The sequence below is a fragment of the Girardinichthys multiradiatus genome, chromosome 8 (assembly GCF_021462225.1).
Source record: "Girardinichthys multiradiatus isolate DD_20200921_A chromosome 8, DD_fGirMul_XY1, whole genome shotgun sequence".
Taxonomy (NCBI): Eukaryota; Metazoa; Chordata; class Actinopteri; order Cyprinodontiformes; family Goodeidae; genus Girardinichthys; species Girardinichthys multiradiatus.
In genome coordinates, this window is record NC_061801.1 from 35,824,752 (window position 1) to 35,838,751 (window position 14,000).

Below are 14,000 nucleotides of genomic sequence, written 5' to 3' on the forward strand. Positions count from 1 at the left end.
CTCTTCTTCCATAGAGGGTCGCAAGGAAGCTGGTGCCTATCTTCAGTAGTCTATGGGCAGGAGGCAGGGGTACATCCTGGACAGGTCGCCAGTCCATTGCAGGGCAACACAGTGTCATACAGGACAAACAACCAGTCACACAAAAGGGCAATGTAGAGAGGCCAATTAACCTAACAGTCATGTTTTGGACTGTGAGAGGAAGCTGGTGTACCTGGAGAGAACACACGCATGCACGGGGAGAACATGCAAACTCCATGCAGAAAGACCCCTGGCCCGGAGTGGAATACTTCTTGCTGCAAAGCAACAGTGCCACCAACTGCACCACCATGCAGCCGCTCTCAGACGTTCCACATTTTATCACAACAAAACCACAAACTTCAATTTGTTTCATTATATAATTTCTATATGTGCATTCATTCACCACACTGTACTTTAATAACCCAAAATAAAATGTAGTGCAAACATCTTCCTTTACAAGTCATCTAATGGTATATTCTGTTAATTTGTGTGTAATTTAATCAGCAATATTAATTAATTAATTAATATTAATACAGCTGTTGGTTGGATGCTGTAATATCTTATGTAGTTTACATAAATGATGTATTGACATGTTTTTATTCCTTGTAACATTTTATCGCAAGTCCAGGCCAATTAGGAGTTAGGAAGTTTGGGTCTGTACAAAAACCAGCTGCCGGGGCTGCGTCTAGGAGACATACTCATCTGTCATAACACAGTAAATCGTGAAGTTCCCCCCTTCACAAGATGTATGTCCAGCAAGGAGCAAGGTCTGACCATCTTCAGGTATATTTCTACGCCAGAGCTCCTGGGTTATTACAAGAACCAGGTGCAGTAGATGTATGTATAATGTGAGATGTCTATAAAAGAGGCTGTGCCAAGACTTCCTTGGAAATCCGCTTATGATCTGGCTAAGATTCATCCAGGTTTTGTGCGCAACGGCTTGGTTTGAAATAAAATTCTTCTCTGCTCATTTAAGTCGGTGTCACCAGAGTCCTTTCCTGAAGCATCCTCACATCAACCTTGATGACCTACACATTATAAACTACAATGCCTCAGAGGTTTGGTAACTCTGAAGAAGCTGCTGCAAACCACAGCTCAGGTCAAATAATCTGTACAACAGGACTCCACAAATCTGATATTTATGGAGTGTGGTAAGAAGAAACCAATTGTTGAAAGAAGGCCACGAGAACTTCTCATTGCAGTTTGCCATAACCCATCTAAGGGACACAGATTTTGGTCTAATCTCCACCTTATCCCACAATTTTTTGGCATACGTGTAAAAACCTATGTGTAGTGGAAACCTTTCCTGAACTTTCTCACTGTGAAAAAGGGTGATAGTATCATCATGCTGGGGGGTGCTTTTCTTCAACAGGGACAGGGAAACTGGGTTGATGGGAGGATGGACAGACCTAGATGAAGCTGCAGAAAACCTGTTAGAGGCTGAAAAAAACTTGAGACTGAAGCAGAGGTTCACTTCTCAGCAGGACAACGACCATAAACATACAGCCAGAGCAACAATGGAAGGGTTAGGATAGAAGAAAATGTGTTAGAATGGCCCAGTCAGTTTGCTCACCTAAATTCATTTCGCAATCTATTGCTAAACTTAAAATCTGATTTTCACAGATGCACTCCATTCAGTCTGAATGAGCCTTAGCTTAATTGCAAAGGAAAATGGGAAACAGTTTTAGTCTCCAGATCTGCAAAGGTAGAGGTTCTTTGAGAGATAACAGAATGACATGCAGGCCATAGTAAGCCATTATGCTTCTTCTAATAAAGTGGTCTTCTGGTGCTGGAACAATTGATGCATCAAGGTGGAAGTAAAACATGTCCCTCTTTTTTCCTCTCCCCAATTATCAACCTAAAATTACCATTTGGTATTAGAACTGGTAAAAGTAAAACATTTAATCAGTAATAGACACATAGTCACCAAAATAAAACAGAAGAGCCGTGAACCAAAACATTTTATGTTATTTAATGTACAGTGCAGCGTACAGAGATGCTCCCTCAGACTTGTTAGTTTCTTTTATATTGAAAATTGATTAGTACTTCAATCTGGGTGATATTTAGATTTCAAAGAGCACATTATCTTGCTCTCCATTTTCTCTGTTGGTTATTTCTGTAAATGCAAAAATAGATCTGGCCCAATGTGTCAAAAGATATCTCTTACATACTAGAGGATCCACACCACTGTAGAAAAATCCTGCAAGCATCTGTGAATCATCAGAAGATAAAGCTGTTGTAAATGTCAAAAAATGCAAAGAGAAATAGAATATTTTAACCAGAGTTATATATTAGTTCTATAATAGTTTTTAATTTATTAAAATATCATAAACCAATCATGTCTGGAGTTAAAACAAAAAATCAGTTTTGTCGAAACTTTGTGACAGTTTAGTTTGTCATTTAGATTTTGGATAAAAGTGAGGACTCCAGGCCAAAATTGCTTCTTAACTGGTCAAAATAGAGCATGAACAATTTGACATAAATTGTAAACTTGCACATCAATTATTCAAGATGAAAATCAAAGGTCAATCAAGCATATAAGGTCACATTAACATAACATGCCACCACCCATTGCTTCCAGTGAAGTTTTATCAATAAGTATGAGAGCCAACAGTGAGCTCAGATTGATGTTTACTGTAATAGACTGGAAACTATCCAAGCAAATGTAATACATTGTTACCAATCATGACTCATTCCAAAATATGTATCACTGTTTTGTGTCGTAGAAATAATCATTCTTTGTACCAGCACTGGTGTTAGGTGGAAATATAAACCTTTTCCTTGTAGCTCTGGCTGTTTGCTTTGGGCTGTTGTCCTACTGGAAGATGAACTTTGCCCCAGGTTTAGAGTCTTTGGCAGCCTCTAACACATTTTCCTACAGGGTCTGCTGCAACAAAACCTTCCCAAACCATCACACCATCACCTCCATGAGGTTTTTCACCTGGATTGCAGTATTTGGTTTCTGTCAAACAGGTCCTCTACCCTAATGTCCAAATTAGGCTAATTTAGACTCATCTGTCTACTAAACATTAACCCAGAAGTCCAGGTCATTGTCTGTATTCTCTCTGGCAAACCTTTTATTGGCTTCCATGTTTTTTTGAAAAGCAACGGTTTTCTCATTGTACATTAAGTTTGAGGGGTGTGTATACTTTTGCATTTAGCGTTGATCTATCCTGAGTGGCGATTAAGGACTCAAATGCAAGCAGGCAAGCAAGATGCAACAAACTTTTAATGAATAGCAAAAATCCGCTCAAAAGAATGTACAAAAAGAGGCTGCTGGTTTGAAGATAAATTTGGGGGAAGGGTGATAACATAAGGATCTGACAAGGAATGCATGAAAACAAGAGCATCATGTTTAAGTCCATCTGACGTCACCAGGTTGCACCTCAGACTGTCCAGGAGCTCAGTGATGCCCTGGTCAGGATCTGGGAGGAGATACCCCAGGACACCATCCATCATGTCATTAGGGACATGCCTCAACATTGTTAGGCATGCATATAAGAACTTGGAGTACATATAAACTACTCAGTACCATTTTGAGTTGCTGAAAAGACTTTTCAGCAAATTGAACTAGCCTGCAGCATTCGATTCTTAGTTTAAATTTCTTGCTGACTTTGGATAAAACCCTCTGTGGGTTGATAATTTTAATTTTCATCAAATGAGTCAGTATCCTTTTGTTCCTAACACATTTTCCACTTTACATCAGTATGGATATCCAGATCCAACTTCCTTATGTCTTGACAAAATCAACAAACAAGTCATTTAAGAAATGTATTGGCTGACATAATCGTTGTCAGCTTTATTAGAGTTAGACTGGCTAAACAACCCAACTGAAGGAGCTCCAAGCTCCTTCACTGGTAAAGCAAATGTGTGCAAAAAGGTATCACAAGTTTTAGGTCAGGAACTACTCAAAATATTAATAGAGGATCTAATGCATGAGCATGTAATTATGATCTAGACATCATTAAATGTAGAACCCAAACCCACACTCTGAGGTCACATGCTGGGTAGATGAAAGAAGAGACTATATGAAACTGCAGGACTCTGACAAGCGAATCACTGAGATGCTGATGGGAGAAGTCGGAGCATCACATCAACAAGGTGAAATAAAAAAATTATAGCTAAGGGATCATCTGTTCATTAGCTGTATCAAGTTATCGTGTCACGGGCTGGAGAAGGTGACAGGAGCCAATATTAACTGACAGGTAGGGAAAAAACTCCTCTAGATCTGTCATTTCTTCTATTCTGAGTCCACTGGATCTATACCTATCTGTTGATGCCATCATATCTCATTTAACACACACTTTGAAGCTGAAGTGATAGATTGGCAAAAACAGACATGAACAACAAAACCAGTAAGTTGTTTTCAGTTGGTGGAGATGAATCGATGACAGAAAATTACCATGTAAATATGGAGAGCAGTGGATTGTGAGGGAAAACAGAACTGTTTGTAGCAACCTAATGACGTATTTGGGAGATACAGCACTTCAAAATGTTCGGGGGGAGGGTGGGTTCAGTTTTAGTGCCCACTGAAAATGTTTATGAATTTAAGCCACCTTCATTTAAGCAATGCAGTATCAAAATTCTCCATGCCCACCTGGAGCTGACCAGAGGATTTAACAGGATTTTTTTATCATCAGTCGCAGCTTGAAACCAATATAATTTAGAGTGTGAAAGAAGGACATCTATCATCTTCCTGCTCTAAGTGGGCCAATGATGTACGATCAGGTATATGACCGGTGAGGCACTGAATCCTCTGGAGTTGATTGTACAAATATATGAACCCAAAACAGAGGCTTATATTTCAATTTTGACCTTAACTGAATCAATTGATTGCTTTAAAAGCTTTTAATTATGCTTTAATCAATTACAGAGGACTTTCCTGGTGTGAATACACCCTTACAGATGACAAGGAAGGAGGACATAGTCTGAGTAGCAGCTGATTGGAGTAGCTTTCAAATTTACCTCAGACTGTTGAGTAAAATGTAAAATACTGTTACTTTTTTGAATTGCTCACAGATATTTTGGATGGTATTCCCACCATTTCTTTTGATTCAAAGTTTAAAGTGATGATGTAGGCCAGGAAACCTCCCATGTAAATCAGTAAGTATAATAAAGTTTGTGGTTTGAGAAAATTTGGATATGAACACTTTTGAAAGCCGTTGTGAAGAGCTAAGCAAATTCTTAATGCTGTGTGAAGGGCTCTTATTGTTTAGACAACCTGGTCAAGTTGTGATCCATCACTTACCAAAAGCTACACATACTATAGACCTAAAAGAGGCTAAACAGCATTTGTCCCAGAACTAACAATTAAAGACAGATAAGGGCAGTGAAAGCTCCTACAAGAGCATTTTTATTGGCACAGGCTGCTTAGCTATGCTTTTTCTTATTGATTTTACTACAGTGTTAAAAACTATGGCATCGTTTTTCATAAGCCTGCTTTGTTCTTCTCAAGATCTGTCAAAATGGAAATGCAATTAATGTATGCATTCTTGCTTCATCCGGGGTGATTGAAGGCAAAACAATAGTAGCATTCATTGTAGCAAAACACCCTGATTAGGTAGGAACAGATGTATGTGTGAGTGGGGGCTATGTATTAGATATTATTAGAACATGAAGGAATAATCTCACAGCTGCATTGTTTATATTTTCCTGTGGCTGCAGCTTCTTACACAATCTAATCTGTGCTGATTAGCAACCGAGAAGTTTAGTTCCACTGCAGCAAAAGTCAAACATTTCTTTTACCTCTGAAGTTCAATTTCTCAAGCACCTTTGAGTTACAGCAGAGATGACACTTAAAAACAAAAACAAAACTAACAAGCAAAAACATTATACTGTCTTAGACACAGCAGAAGTAAAAAGCACAAGAGCCAAAACAGCAGTAAATAGGTGAAACCCCTTGGAGTCCTATTTGATCCAAGATTGGAGCATGAAAATTGAAGTTCAAATCAGTGACGTGCGGTGAGGTTCATGACCTGTGAGGCATTGAATCCTCTGGAGTCAGATGTACAAATATATTAACCTAAAACAGAAGCCTATATTTAAAGTTTGGCCTTAATTGAAACATTTTGTTGTTTTAAAAGCTTTTAATTATGCTTTAATCAATTCTCCACTGTTCCACAATACAATAGCAAAAAAACAAAAGACTGTTTTATATAAGGTCACATTTGATTATTTAAAAAAAACTAAAATTGGCTTTATTATTATTATTATTATTATTATTGATCTTATCTTTATTTGTAAATGAAGTCCATGGAAGCAGGTTGGATTAATCAAATCTTTTAAAATCTCTCGGTTCTTTCTCTCTAAAACCTCCTGTTTCGACTGAAAATCCAGTCGGACCAAATTTAAACAGGAGTACGGTTCCAGGTTACATCCCTGCACTCTGTGTAGCTGAAGAGTACGTAGCGACGTGCTGTTAGCTGTCTGTGCCTATGGGGTTCAGCACTTTCCCCTATTGGTGCAGGACAGTACTTTCTGCCTCGCCTTGTCCATATAACTGTGCAAGATTACTGAACTGAACATATAAATGTAGGTTTGGATGTGCTTGTGCAGGTGAGCAGGCACAGTTCTGATAAAGTAAAGCTAGCGGGGTAGTGCCACATCTCTTTAAGAAAGCATGTGCTTATCCAAATAATCAAATATTTATTCCATAGTTTACTAGGATATACCACTCGGCGCAGTTGGTAGCACTGTTGCCTTGTGGCAAGAAGGTCCTGGGTTTGACTCCCTGCCAGGGATCCTTCTGCATGGAGTTTGCATGTTTGACCCATGCATGCAACATGAGTGTTTTGTAAATTGGTCTCTCTAAATTGCCCTTAGATATGAATGTGTGTGTGCATGGTTGTTTGTCCTGTATGTCTCTGTGTTGGCCTGCGATGGATTGGAGACATGTCCAGGTGTACCCTGCCTCTCGTCCGTAGACTGCTGGATATAGGCACCAGCTCCCCCGTGACCCAATATAGAATAACCGATATAGAAGAGGAATTAATGAATATTCTATTGCTGCAGCTTAAACTTTAAACCTAAATCTGGGGTATGAATACTTTTGGAGCTTAACCATGGCTTAACCGTGGAGGAACTGAACAGCTTTGTTTGTTTTGCATTGCCGTTGTTTGTCATTGTGCATTCTGGCTGATATGGATAAAACTTCCCAGGCTGCTGCTGGAGCTGTGAGTCAGGAGGACTCCACAGGAATGGTGGCACAGGAAGCAATTGGAGCTTAAATTTTATTGTCATCAGAGGAGCGTAAAGGTCTTAATGATTATAGCATTGACAGATGTGAAGCAATGATTCAGGAATTGCTCCAGGTCTTTAAGAACCCACTAAAAGATACACAGGTGGCCGATGTGATAGGACAGCTCACTCTTTTATATCAGAGAAGGGTCAGGTTGGAAGTTGACCAGCGTTTTAAACTGCAGTTTATGCTGAATAATACTTTGCAGACAGCAGAGGCAACTGGAGTCCGAGATCATTATTCAACCCTCTGTGAGGCTTTAAGGGAAGAATATTCTGTGTACACGGACCGGGCCTCCACAACACTTGGTGCTTTGGCTATCCAGCAAAATAAAGGCGAAGCACCCAGAGAGTATTACCAGTGCCTGAGAGCCACTTACTTCCAAGGCGGTAATGCTCCCAGCATAGAGGAGGAACATGCTTTTAAATCATTATTCCTCCACAACCTTCATGAAAGCGTACCTTACGACGTTACGATGTACTGTAGAACAAAAACCCTCACCATGCAAGAGATCCGTAAATACGCTCAGATGGCATGGGAAACAAGTGCAAGCTTTCGTTGTCCGATGAGCTAACCCCTCCCTCCTACTTCCCCATGTCTAAAGGGATTGCTCAATCCAGCTCTCCATCCAACGGGTCCGAACTTCGCTAAACCTGAAAGATCTTACTAAGCAGGTTTACTGAAAGTTCTGTTTAAGCTGGTGTCGGGAAATGACTTGCCTAGCCTCTGACAGCCTTCATACAAAAGTCTCGCCCTTCTTCAACCGGAGGTTTGGACAACTGAGTAGCCCTCAGCAGTCATTCACACTTCAACAGTCACTTTTGTTCACGGCTGCTCATTCCCTAATTTTACAACTGGCTCTTGGTATATGGGCTAGGTTAATTTTAGTAGCTCAGCACGAGCCCCAAGGGCACTGTTTTAACAAACTTGACTAAGGCGACCTATAAAAACCTCCTAAAATATCTCAGAACCAGGCAACAAGACTTTTTACCACCAATGAAAAATCAACAATACGGTGACTCAAATAACTGAATGTCCACAAATTAACTAGAATTTTATATGCTTTCTTTAATTAGTAACACTTTTGCAGGGGTCAGTAACAGCTTAAATTTGGCAACACAAAATAATTTCAATAATAGAAATGAATCAGTCAACTCAACTTGTCTTTCCCTGATGCTGAAATTAGTGAGTTTGGAGAGGCTTTGAAGACGGAGGCTCATCCATGCACCTGATGGAGAAGAATTCTTCTGGTAACATCGAGTGGTTTCTTGAAGGGAATACAACTTAATCTTCAGTTTTCTTCCTTTAAGTGGCAGGCACTGATGCTCCAGGCTTTGATGGTTAAACAGGATCGTTGTTGTTATATGTCTCAGAAGAAAGTAGTTTCCAGAGGCTGAAGAGTTGAAGGAAACCCGGAGACATAAATTAGGTTGATTCAGGACTTCCAGAAGCCTGAAACGTAGAGCAATCAGCTGTTCACCGATCAAGTTCACTTCTGTTGTCTGGATAAAAGGCTTTAGATGAAATCGGATTCTTAATGTTGAGGCACAGTCCTTTCTGGGCAGACGGGTTGATCCTCTTTTTATTGCAGTCGATGTGTGGGGTTGTGTCTCTGTTCCTTTTCCATCTAAGCTTCTTTTCTCCGTCCGATCTTGTTCGCTGGTCATCTGCGAGGAAAACAACCCAGTTCCCTCTTTCAGCATTGCTTTTATGGTGGTTGATGCTTTCACCAGTCAGCCCCTTATTAGGCTTCTCAGTTATTGCGCAACCTATTCAGCTCAGCTTCTTGGTTATTGTTCAATACTTTAGTCATGGTCATCGTGATCTACTGATGCTGTTTTCCAGCCTTGGAGAATGCCGGTAATAGCCACGCAGCTGGCTGTAGTCGCATCCTCCCTTCCTCCCGTTTGCCTTGAAAAGGTTCGCTGTCAGCATGCAGCTGGCTCTCGTCACTCCTAGTCATCCTACAGTTCTTTCCCTAATCTGCTCAGTTTTAAACTTTACACACTATTACACATTCCATTCTTCAGCTTTCAGCATTTACTTTAAAACACAGTTACAAAACCATCACTTCATTCTTTTTATTCATGCTTCACAAATGATTAACGTTATATCTCTTTCATATATAGCTGATTGAGAATGTCAAACCTTAATGTTTTTTACTCTAATTCTCAGTTCTTACCCACATTTCAATCATACATCTTTTAACTTGTTAATCAAAGATTACTGATTGCATTTAATACTTGTAAAAGAATAGAAAAGATTATCATACATCATTGGATACTTGTTGTTTATACTTCTCCAAAAGATAAGACACATAATATGTGGCTCCACAAAGGCCTCTCAAGTCTCTTAGCTCCAGAATATAAGAACCTGCTTGTTTCACTCTCTACTGCTTCAACTGAGTATTTTAATAATTATTGCATGGATTACGCCACCGACTACGCCAAAACAAATTCCTTGTATGTCCAAAAACGTACTTGGCAATAAAGCTTTTCTGATTCTGATTCTGATTCTGATTACACATAAGGACATAAGGATATTTATTGTAACTTTTATGGGGTTAACTGTGAGCAGATCCTGAATGTTGCATGGATTACATGGAAAGATCTCACCTTATTTTTACAAAGCTCTACTAATGGATCAGAAGGTGAAGTTAGAGTTTTACAGGTGCACACAGAAGAAAACAGATTGGGGTTAGAAGGCCGAGAAATGCCTTCAAACAGAACCCATGTGAAGAACAGGTTAAAGTGACAACGTTAAGTTTTGTCAGCTGGACTGGGGGGTTGGTACTGAGTACCATCCACAAAGTTGCTGGACCACTTCCGGTCGAACAGACGACCTGACCATCACATGAGGCCCAAAGGTAAGCCTGATGGTAAAGATTGGAGTCAACATGCAGGATGGAACCTGAGGAGAGTGATGAAGGATGCCTTCTGCAAGATTCTGACAGAAGCATTGCACCAGGCATGTGCCCAACCTCCAGCATCATTAGAGGCAGGTGACCATCTGGTGAAACCGGATCCAAAATCCCCGCCAGCACGACTAGGCGTGGACCCAGTCTCCACAGCCATCAGAGTCTACCTGATCAGACGGGGAGACAAACCTGGGGAACTCCAAGAACCCCTGGGGACCTCTCCAGGAGAAACACCACAAACCATTTCTCCAAGGTTCTTAGGTAAACTGAACTAAAACGAACATGCACGTCGCCTATACTGTCTCACCAGTGTAGGTGGACATGTCAAACAGAGTTTCCATTTTAAAACAGGATCAGAGATCAACCTGATGGGCTCAGTCTTGTTTGAGGAGGTGAGTAGAGCCAATCTCTACCTCATTAAACCATTTCAGGCCGAAGCTTGTGATGTAAGCATCTCCAGCCGCAGCCAAGACCAATTGTGCATCACTAGTTGGGTGGAGCTGGACATCACACTCAAAGACATGACTCTGGTGCACCCCATCTATATGTGCAAATAGCCTTTTCTTGTTGGCCAGGACCTGCTGGACAGGCTGGCTCCGCTCATTGACTGCCACCAGGACCAACTCTGGATCCAGGCGGAGGTGCAAACACCACTGGGTGCAAGCAGCAAACCATCCTTGGTGACAAACCAGGTTGCCAGCTTAGAGGAGCCCAAAGAACCTCTCAGGCCCTCGTCAGTGCCAGACATGGGCACCTCTGGGACACAGCTGCACCCAGCAACCCAGAAAACTCCTCCCCGCAGTTATGCATCATGTCTTCGCTCTTTAAAGAACCCAGGTATGAAAACTTACAACCCCAAAGTGATGGAAGATGTACACCTGGAAACCATGTTCATACCAGAAGTGCTTCTAGCTTTCTGGCTAGAGAAATTATCAACTGGTAGAGAGCTGAATGACCGCCTGTGTCAAGAAGATCCCCTTTTAACTCAGGCACAACACAGCCACACACTCCTCTTAGCAGATGGGCTCCGCCTTCTCCTTAAGACAGCCAGAGTGTGCACCTCCAGTGTGCAGATTGGCATAAAACAGCTCTCCCATGCTTTCAGCATTGTTCTAACAGACCAAAGTGGGGTCACATTAGCCTACGCCCATTACTCTCCTGTAGGGGGCCATAGGACCTACAAAGACACACTCCACACCCTCCAACAGATGGCGTACGGGCCTCTGTCTCACGACACTCAGGTCTACATCCAAGGATGCTTAACCTGCTGCCAGTTTCAGCCATCCCAGCCAATCAGTCAACCTCGGCTTCAGCGAAGGGGGGTTACATTACTTGGGTTCCACCTTCAGACCAACTGGGTCGAACCAGCTCCAAAATTAGCAGGAGGTAACAAATTACTCCTAACTGTGACATGCAGCTTCAATAAGTGGGTTGATGCTTGTCAGAGGAAAAAAATGACACAAACATCCCAGCTGCTGCTCTTCATGCAAACCAGATCAAACCCTACAACAAACTCTCCTCCCCAGGAACAGTATTCCCCTCCAGGACAGGAGGAAGGAGAGATTAGTGGATAGGGTCAGCCAGATAGGTGCATGTTTAAATAAACCCACACTAACATGCACTAATCACTAACAACTTTCTTCAACAGAAACAGTTAAAAATATAACTACCTTCTAGGACACAGTGTTAAACTGCAAGTTGTACGCTATTTTTCCATTAACCCTCTGCAGGCACTGCAGACCCTCACAGAAGTGATTAAGAATGATTTAATGGACACGCATGATGCCAGAGATTTCATGCAAAGTCTTATTAAGAGAGGTTGGTTCATCTGTAGATGGTCTCACCGAGGCACAGATACCTACTGGCCTAGTTCTGCTGAATTTAGTAGAGAAAATCCTAAAGTCCACCACAGCAGACACCTTGCAACCTCCACAAACACATCTGACTGATAGCCTAAGTAGTGCCTTTCCATTGTTTCTCCTCTCTCTTTTTCGATCTAAAAGCTCAGAGACAGGAGTTATGTTAAATCCCATCATCATTTGAAAGAGCTAATTCGTTTAAATCTAAACCCATGTTAAATGTTGTTTTTTGTTAAGATAACACACTGCATAGTTGGTTACAAACCAGGATTGACTCCCTCACATTTATTGACCCTTGGTTCATAGTGCTACCTTTGCCAATGCCACAGGCTGAATCCCGTGCCTGACTGGGATTGGACGACTAAGCAATGACCAAATTATTTGGTTATCTTGTTTTTTTTTTTATTGTTGTTTCACTTTGTCTCAGGGTTACCAAAGCTGATGACCAAAGAATGTGATAATGATGTGAATGTATTGCTTTGCATTTTTCCTCATTGAATGACATAGACAGGTATGAGTTAGTCAGAGTTTAGTCCTGCCCGGTCTAACCTTGTCCTGCCCAGTCATAGGCCTTTGAGAAGCGAACTGAACTGTGAACTCCCGTTCCTGCCAAGAGGAACACAGGGACAGTATTATTGTTTTTTTTTTTCTTTTTTTTTTTTGCTTCTTCACGGATTACGGATCATTGAGTCTCAGCTTCTATGATGGATGGACCCAGAAGCTTCAAAGACTGCGATTAATCACACCCTTCAAACCTAGGGGGGATGTTGGGGTCATCCATTTTGGTCGCACATTTTGAAACACGCAGCTCAACAGACGTCGCAGCTCTGACGTCACCAAGAGTGTAAAACACATGGGAGATGAAGTTTCGTGGCCAATTCCTGCGTGTCTTACAGGACAGCGCATCGGAGGCGCATATCTGGAGAGACAAAAGCTTGCAGGCGAACCTTTGCTCCACAAGGCCATTCCTGGAAGAGCTTGAAAGCTGGAAATCTGTCTGATACAAGAAGGTCAGCAGGTTTATTCGGCGATAGAAGACGCGCTGACACCCGGCGAAGGTGAGACCCACATAGGGTTTAATTCCAAAGAGATAAGTTTACTTCCTTGTGATTCAGTCGACTAACGGTTTTAATTTTTCCCCTTCTGGATGGATGAGAAGTTACCGTTTTATTTTTTTTTTCTTGATTTGATCACGGACGCGTGACCCCCCCCCCCATTTTTCTTCAGACCTGACCCATCCTCACCTGGTGTAGAGAAGAAATCAATGTCAAAGTAATTTCGTTCCTTTCATATTAAACTGGATAGGTGCATTTTCTAGGCAGGATGAGGCATAGTTAAGGTGATGTAGGATCACCAGTAGTTAATCTAAGGTATTAACTTGTTGCATGCAATACCGATTGAAGTGTTTTATGCTGAGCTGTGTTTTGATTTGCTGCGAAAGCGCTGCTGAATCGTGTGTGTTCATATTTTGTCCGGCTGATCCCAAATCAGCCAGGAGTTAGACGTTGGACTTTTAAAAGTTTTTAATTCAAAGCAACTGCGGTCTGGGCCTCACCCGACCACTCTTTTGTTCTAGTTTTATTACTGGAGTTTTTCCACTGAGTTCCCGCCTCAGAGTTTTATGACTCTTTGTTCGAGATTTGGGGCGATCAGCTGATAGTGGCTAAAGGGGCGTGGTCCCACCGTTTTATCAGCTGATCGCTGCAATTGAAACATCAGCACCAGGAGGATTCTCTTTCCATTTAACCCAAATTACACATTTTGTCCATAAAACTGCTGGTTTGATCTTCATAGACACTAAATGCGCATATATATTTATTTTATTATTATTGTTAGTTAGTCATTTTTATCCCTTTTGTGTAGAATAGTGCTTGTTAGTTAGGGGAAGGTTTTTGGACCAGAATAATGGTATATCAGTATTATTTGACTTCAATAAATCTTCATATATATAATTAAGAGAAGCGTTTGT